Source organism: Astatotilapia calliptera, chromosome 16 (assembly GCF_964374335.1).
Source record: "Astatotilapia calliptera chromosome 16, fAstCal68.1, whole genome shotgun sequence".
Taxonomy (NCBI): Eukaryota; Metazoa; Chordata; class Actinopteri; order Cichliformes; family Cichlidae; genus Astatotilapia; species Astatotilapia calliptera.
This window is the reverse complement of record NC_137437.1, coordinates 11,985,479-11,992,905: the sequence shown is the minus strand read 5'-3', so window position 1 is coordinate 11,992,905 and position 7,427 is coordinate 11,985,479.

Below are 7,427 nucleotides of genomic sequence, written 5' to 3'. Positions count from 1 at the left end.
AACAGCACAAAAACAACAGGTCAGCTCCTAAAAATGTTAGATTAGCACAAGTGGAGAGTGGCAATTAGGAGATCTTCATCTGATTTTGCCTTTTATTGATAAACAGGTTGTGAGAATCCTATTTTACTTAGTTTTTTATCAGACTTTGGATGATTATTTTTTTCGCATGACTATATGTTGTAACTCATCCAGTACAGAGCTGCTGTTGCATAATGTGCCTGTACTGTGGGTGTCCTTGTTATCAAATTATGACTGACTTTTATCACTAACATCTTGCTGTTTCCTGTAAGTCTATGTTCATCCTCCATATCTGTGAGCAGTGTTTATTTTGTTCTGATCTTCTTAGATTCATGGAGAAACATAATATTTTATGAAAGCATTTAAGATATTTAAGGACACTTTAATGAATATGCATAGGTTCATTAACATAGGTACACATGTGAACAAAGAGTACCGTGTGTGTGTGTGTGGTCAAGATGTGACCCCATAAACGACTTCCCTAAACCTGCTGGTCTGGTAGTCCAGCAGTTCATCTAAACAAAAGGCACTTAGACTAAAACAGATATACTTGTGTTTGCTATACCATAAAACAATAAAAGAAGGTACGACCTCTTCTTGTGACCCCAGGATGTGAGTGTGTATGCCAGAACACTCTGGAAGGCACACAGAGTCTTTACAGACTGCTAAGGATCAGACCTCTATCAACATGCAATTGATTATAAAACTCTAAGCATATATGAGTAAATACTTCTAAGCATAAATGACAATCCAATAATATAAACCTGACATATTCCACTACAGATTACAGAATACATGCCCCAAAATGTATTTTGTAACGTATTCAGAATACGTTACTCAATGAGAGTAACGTATTCTGAATACTTTGGATTACTTAATATATTATCTTGCTTTTTACAACTACATGAATGTACTATTGCTGTGTGATTTATTACTATTACTGAAGGTCCGCGGCTCCGAACCGTAGTAAAGGGACCTCTGACTAATACGTCGGGTTTGTGTCGGGCTCGTGTCGGGCTCATAGCCAAAAACTAGCTTTACTTTGTTGTCTGGGTCAACTTTGCTTGCGAGAGACAGAGAGAGGCGTTGAAAGGCTGCTGCAACGGAACTTATTGTTTCGGAGGAAAACACGAACATGGTGTACAGTCTAGTCTTAATAGCTTACTTACAACTGGGCTCGTCAGGCTCTCTTCTTGGCTGCAGTGGTTATTATTATATTTACATGCTTCCAGCTCCCGTTTCTGCTCGATGACAACTTGTACTTTTCCACTCTCCTTTAATCTCAGCCAAATCGATTTACTGACGAACAAAGAAAACACTGAAAAAAGCCCAACAATAACATTTTTAGGTTGTCTAAGTGACTTATGTTTAACCCGAGTAGTGAAACTCCGCGGTGATCTGAAAATGATGTGCCGGGAGTTGTGCCGTTCTCGGCGGCTTCACTGACCCTCGAGCTCCCAACTAGCTATCGAGCTGGTGGGTAGCAGACGTCTCCGAAAACGTCGAAGCACTTTTGAAAATATGCGATATCTTGATAAACCGAGCAGATATTTGATGTTTACACAACTACTTTATCGCCTGAAAATATGTTAAAAGTTTATTTTGTGACCCAGAAAGATTAGTATGAGTAATTTTAAAACTTAGTAGCGGCCGCCATTGTTGGAAACTGGAGTTTGGCTGGGCCACGCTATGAATTCTGGGATATGGTAGGCCACGAAGGACACACCCGACCCATCCTTCAAATTCGGGGAAAAGGAGGACGCATTTGTCGGCTGCATTCAGAGGAGTCTACGAATCTGGACAGCCTTCGGCGCGTCGCTGTGACGTAATCAGTCTACAAATGCGTCCTCAGGAGGATGCAGCCCATGAATTTGGACACGACCTATGACTGTAGCATTCTGCTTATTAGCTTAGCACAACAACAACAACAAAAAGGCGCTCTGTCGCTACCCGATCTGTACCGGAAACTCGATCGGTACCCCGCATGCACAAATCTTACATCACTTCCTCTCTTTGCCAGCATTGCGACATTCAATATATTTGAATGATACGGTTAGCGCCCAGTTAGCTCCTAGCATTTCTCAACAGCTCTGCCTCCTTTTTCGACTACCGGAACATTTAAACTATGGATAATCTGTATACAAACAAATTCATGCTTTTCTCCTCAACAGAGAGTGTTCCCCGATTGAACAACAGCGCCGTAAAATAAGAAGAATGGCGCCTAATTACAGAGTTAATATTACAGACTTTGTAATATGTCACGTGAAGATTCATCAGCCAGATGAAGTGTTTACTGACAATTGACAGTGATAGCGGACATCATCATCACTATTCCAATCAATCCTCTCCACACAGACAAGCATAAAGACACTCGACTATCACTAAATCAAATTTAACACATGTTTGTAATGACGCTAATTCAGTTTACAATAGGGTTCATTCGCTCGGTCAGCAGGTGGCAGAAAACCCCTGCACATGTGCAGTAAGGATCGGGGAGTACTGATCCGTCACTATCTTTTTATTTTTTTGTTTTTGTCTACATTATATTAAATGTTTCATTATCGGAAATATTTTAAGAGATACTTATTATTCTTAACATCTTAACAGATACTCTGACCCGTAACTATCGTAAAACGCTTTGACCGGAAGTAGACACCTTTCGCGCATGCCGCGAATCACTTCTGGCGGCACTTCATAAAAGACTATCTACCATCCCTCCAAAGAAGACCCAAATGGCAGAAGGAGAACCCAGATCTCACATTGAACTCTGTTGTCATGATTATGGATTCACACCTTCCACGTGCCCTTTGGCCTGTAGGAAGAGTGACACGCCTGCTGAAAAGCCCAGATGACCGCATCAGAACTGTGGAGGTCTTAGTACAGGATAAAATCTATATCCGCCCTGTCTCCTGTCTGATCCCCCTGCCTCCGCTTCCTGACGAAGATCGATCCTGACCATATCAACATATTTCTCTCTAGAAAATATGGGGGCGGCTGTTGTAGAGACCCACCCTTTGGCACATCCCAGCACACCCACTCACTTCACCAGATGCACCTTGTTTAGTTCTCTCACCTTTGATTGGGTGTGGTGCTTGTCCTCGATTGCAATCACCTGTCACACATTATATAAGGACTGCATTCACTTTTGGCTCACTCTTTCTTCACTTCCACACGGGGCGGCAGCTGAGCTGTAGCAGTCCATGTGTGTCTTTGTTTCCTTCCTTCTTTGCCTTATTTATTTGAGAATAAAAGGAGAACCCTGAGAATAATTCTGAATTAGATGGCTGCTTTTTCTTATTCTAACCGGATGAGCCCATGATGCTGATTGCTTCAGCCCTGAACCTTCCTTCCTTCAAAACATGGGTTTCCGGTACGGATCGGGTAGTGACATGCTCTCTCACCCAGGAAACACACAGTAGCAGAGAGAGCGAGTCATCCTGTAACCATGGCAACCGTAACGCTGCCGTCTGGAACAACAGAACAAACAAAACCCAAACAGTCCTGACCAGCGACAATATGAAACAGGAAAATACCGCCGTGTAATCCATTTATTTCAACAAAGTAACTGTATTCTAATTACCACCTTTTTAAATGGTAACTGTAATGGAATACAGATGGCCCAGGATGTGAGTGGGCGTTAAGGCGTCTGGGGAGGGAACTCAAAACTGGATTATAGATGGCAGAGAGTTGGAGTCATAAACCACCGCCTCTGTTCAAAGATGGTCACTCACAGTGGACATAGCTTCTTTCACTCCTCTTTCAAACCATCTGTCCTCTCTGTCCAAAATGTGAACATTGGCACCCTCGAAAGAGTGTCCTTTATCCTTAAGATGCAGATGGACTGCTGAGTCTTGTCCTGTGGAGGTGGCTCTTCTGTGTTGTGCCATGCGCTTGTGAAGTGGCTGTTTGGTCTCTCCGATGTAGAGGTCTGGGCATTCCTCGCTGCACTGTACAGCATACACCACATTGTTAAGTTTGTGTTTTGCCGTTTTGTCTTTCGGGTGAACCAGTTTTTGTCTGAGCGTGTTGCTGGGTCTGAAATACTGGATGTCATGCTTGGAGAAAACTCTCCTGAGTTTTTCTGATACACCGGCTACATAAGGGATGACAATGTTGTTGCGTCTGTCCTTCTTATCCTCCCTCGCTGGTGTCTGATCTTCTTTTCTGTGCCTCTTTGCTGACTTTAAGAACGCCCATTTAGGATAGCTGCACATTTTGAGTGCTTCCTTTACATGCGTGTGTTCCTTCTTTTTTCCTTCAGGCTTATATCTATAATCCAGTTTTGAGATCCCTTCCCAGACACCTTAACGCCCACTCACATCCTGGGCCATCTGACCTCAGGAATTCGCATGATAAGGTGGGGCCAGGTTTCACAATGAGCTCACCCGAAACTCTGGCTGATTGGGACCCACACCCAGTTTCACACCTTGGCTCAGGCGATTAGAGGATCATCAGGGGGTCCTTTTGTCCCTCTGTGGGGGGTCACTCCCGCTAGGTTTAAATCTGGGACTCCACACCATTTGACCTTAGAACTGAAGAAGCTTCTCGGATGAGAGGTGAAACGTCTTCAAGCAACTTAAAGAAGTCCAGACGCTTTTCTTTGCAAGCTCCTTTGACTGCTATATTAACATTAAATCAAATCAGGAGTACTTAACTCCCTGGTATAATTCTCAAACGTGCACCTTAAAGCAGATAACTCGTAAGCTGGAGAGGAAATAGTGTAACACAAATTTAGAGGAACATCATTTATCCTGGAGAAATAGTTTGCTGCTTTGTAAGAAAGCACTCTGAAAATTGAGAACATCTTACTATTCATCATTGATTGAACAAAATAAGAACAATCCTAGGTTTCTCTTCAGCAGTGTATCCAGGCTCACAACAAGTCAGAGCTCTGTTGAGCCAACCATTCCTTAAATGTTAACTAGTAATGAATTCATGAACTTCTTCACAAATAAAATTTTAACCATTAAGGAAAAAAATTACCAATAATCATCCCACAGATGTAATATTATCTACAGCTACTTTTAGTACCATTGATATCCATTTAAAGTCTTTTTCTCCAATTGATCTTTCTGAGTTAACTTCAGTAATTACTTAGTCCAAACCATCAACGTGTCTTTTAGACCCCATTCCTACAAGACAGCTCAAAAAAGTTCTACCATTAATTAATGCTTCAATCTTAAATATGATCAACCTATCTCTAATAACTGGCTATGTACCACAGGCCTTCAAGCTGTGGCCTAAAAAGCCATCACTTGACCCAGGGGTCTTAGCTAATTATAGGCCAATCTCCAACCTTCCTTTCATATCAAAAATCCTTGAAAGAGCAGTTGTCAAACAGCTAACAGATCATCTGCAGAGGAATGGCTTATTTGAAGAGTTTCAGTCAGGTTTCAGAGCTCATCACAGCACAGAAACAGCTTTAGTGAAGGTTACAAATGATCTTCTTATGGCCTCTGACAGTGGACTCATCTCTGTGCTTGTCCTGCTAGACCTCAGTGCAGCGTTCGATACTGTTAATCATAATATCCTATTAGAGCGATTAGAACATGCTGTAGATATTACAGGTACTGCACTGCAGTGGTTTGTATCATATCTATCTAGCAGACTGCAATTTGTGCATGTAAATGGAGAGTCCTCTTCACACACTGAGGTTAATTAAGGAGTTCCACAGGGTTCAGACCTCAATTCTGTTTACATTATACATGCTTCCCTTAGGCAGTATCATTAGTAGACATAGTATACATTTTCAGTGCTATGCAGATGACACCCAGCTCCATGAAGCCAGATAACACACACCAATTAGTTAAACTGCAGGAATGTCTTAAAGACATAAAGACCTGGATGGCCGCTAACTTTCTGCTTCTTAATTCAGATAAAATGAGGTTATTTTACTCGGCCCTGAAAATCTTAGAAATATGGTACCTAACCAGATACGTACTCTGGATGGCATTACCTTGGACTCCAGTAACACTGTGAGCAATGTTCCCTCTAATTTTTCATGTGCCTGAGTGAACACATAAACTCCCTGAGCGATCCCTTGGACCACTGTGAGCAACATTAGACGTGTGCACTGTGGTCACGCCAGCATCGAATCCATCCAGGTTACAAGGTTTATTAAAATAATCAAATTGCAGCATTTACATTTATGTTAGACTACTTTTAATTAACTGCTTTAGCCCACTTACAATGAAGATGAAAAAAAAAATCTTGTTCATGACCTGTGTAGTATGTTAACACTATTGGAAGTAAAAATAACTTGAACTCCAATTTTGAAAACACAACTTTCTTTTTTTTCTGACTTGTATTATAAGTATGAGTCTGTGGTCTGGGAGAGAGTCCTGTAACTCTCTGTCTGCAAAATACAGTATATTATATATATTGTAAATTTTTTATGCCACCCCCAAAAATAATTTCTGTCCACTATGAGATAAAGGAGAACAACAGCCTGATACCTGCAGGCCTGACAACAGGAGATGTATCACTCCTGTAACACCTGTAACGTTCAGTAGCCGCCTCGTTGTTCTGACGCACACAAGAAAACTATTGACTACACTACACACTAACTACACAAGATTTGCGCTAAACGTCGCAAATCTCTCACATCTCAAAACACCACCGTCACTCCTAAACCTTCCCCCCTTCCTAAAAAACTAAATGCCATGTTGCCATATCATTTTTTGATTGGTTGGCATGGTATATTTTTCCACCAATGGGAAAGGGTGGGGTTTTTTTTTGGTTTTGTTTTTGCTCACAGGCGGAGAGTGCTTTCGAGCGTTTTCCTTATAAAACGCCGTTTTTACCGTTTCTTCCCGCAGTAAATATAAACAACGATAGTATTCAGCAAGGAAACCAAACATTGCAGATATTTTTATCATAACTCTGGTTTTACGTGGCCTATCAACACAATTTAAAAACTGGTATAAAGTCCACACTTTTTCCATCAATTGTTCCGTCTGTCCTGCTCACATCTCAAATTCAAATTCAAATTCAAATTTTATTTGTCACGTACACAGTCATACACAGTACGATATGTAGTGAAATGCTTGGACAACTGCTCGTGACCTAAAGAAAACAAAAAAGGAAAAGGCTATGAATAAGATAGGAAATAAATATGAAAAATTAAAAAGGGTAAATTTAACTAGGAAGGAATAGAATATAAATTAAGGTTAAAAATGAAATAACTGTACAACACAAATTAGAATGAAGGGTAAATTTAACTGGGAAGAATAAGATAAAGATAAATATATAAATTATAGTTGAAAATAAAATAACTGTACAACAAAATACACAATACACAATATAGAACTATATAAGAATGTATGAAGAAATCTAAATATAAATAAATATATACACAATAACAGCAGCTGTACAAGTATTAACCGGAAATGAAGAATATAGTGACCAGT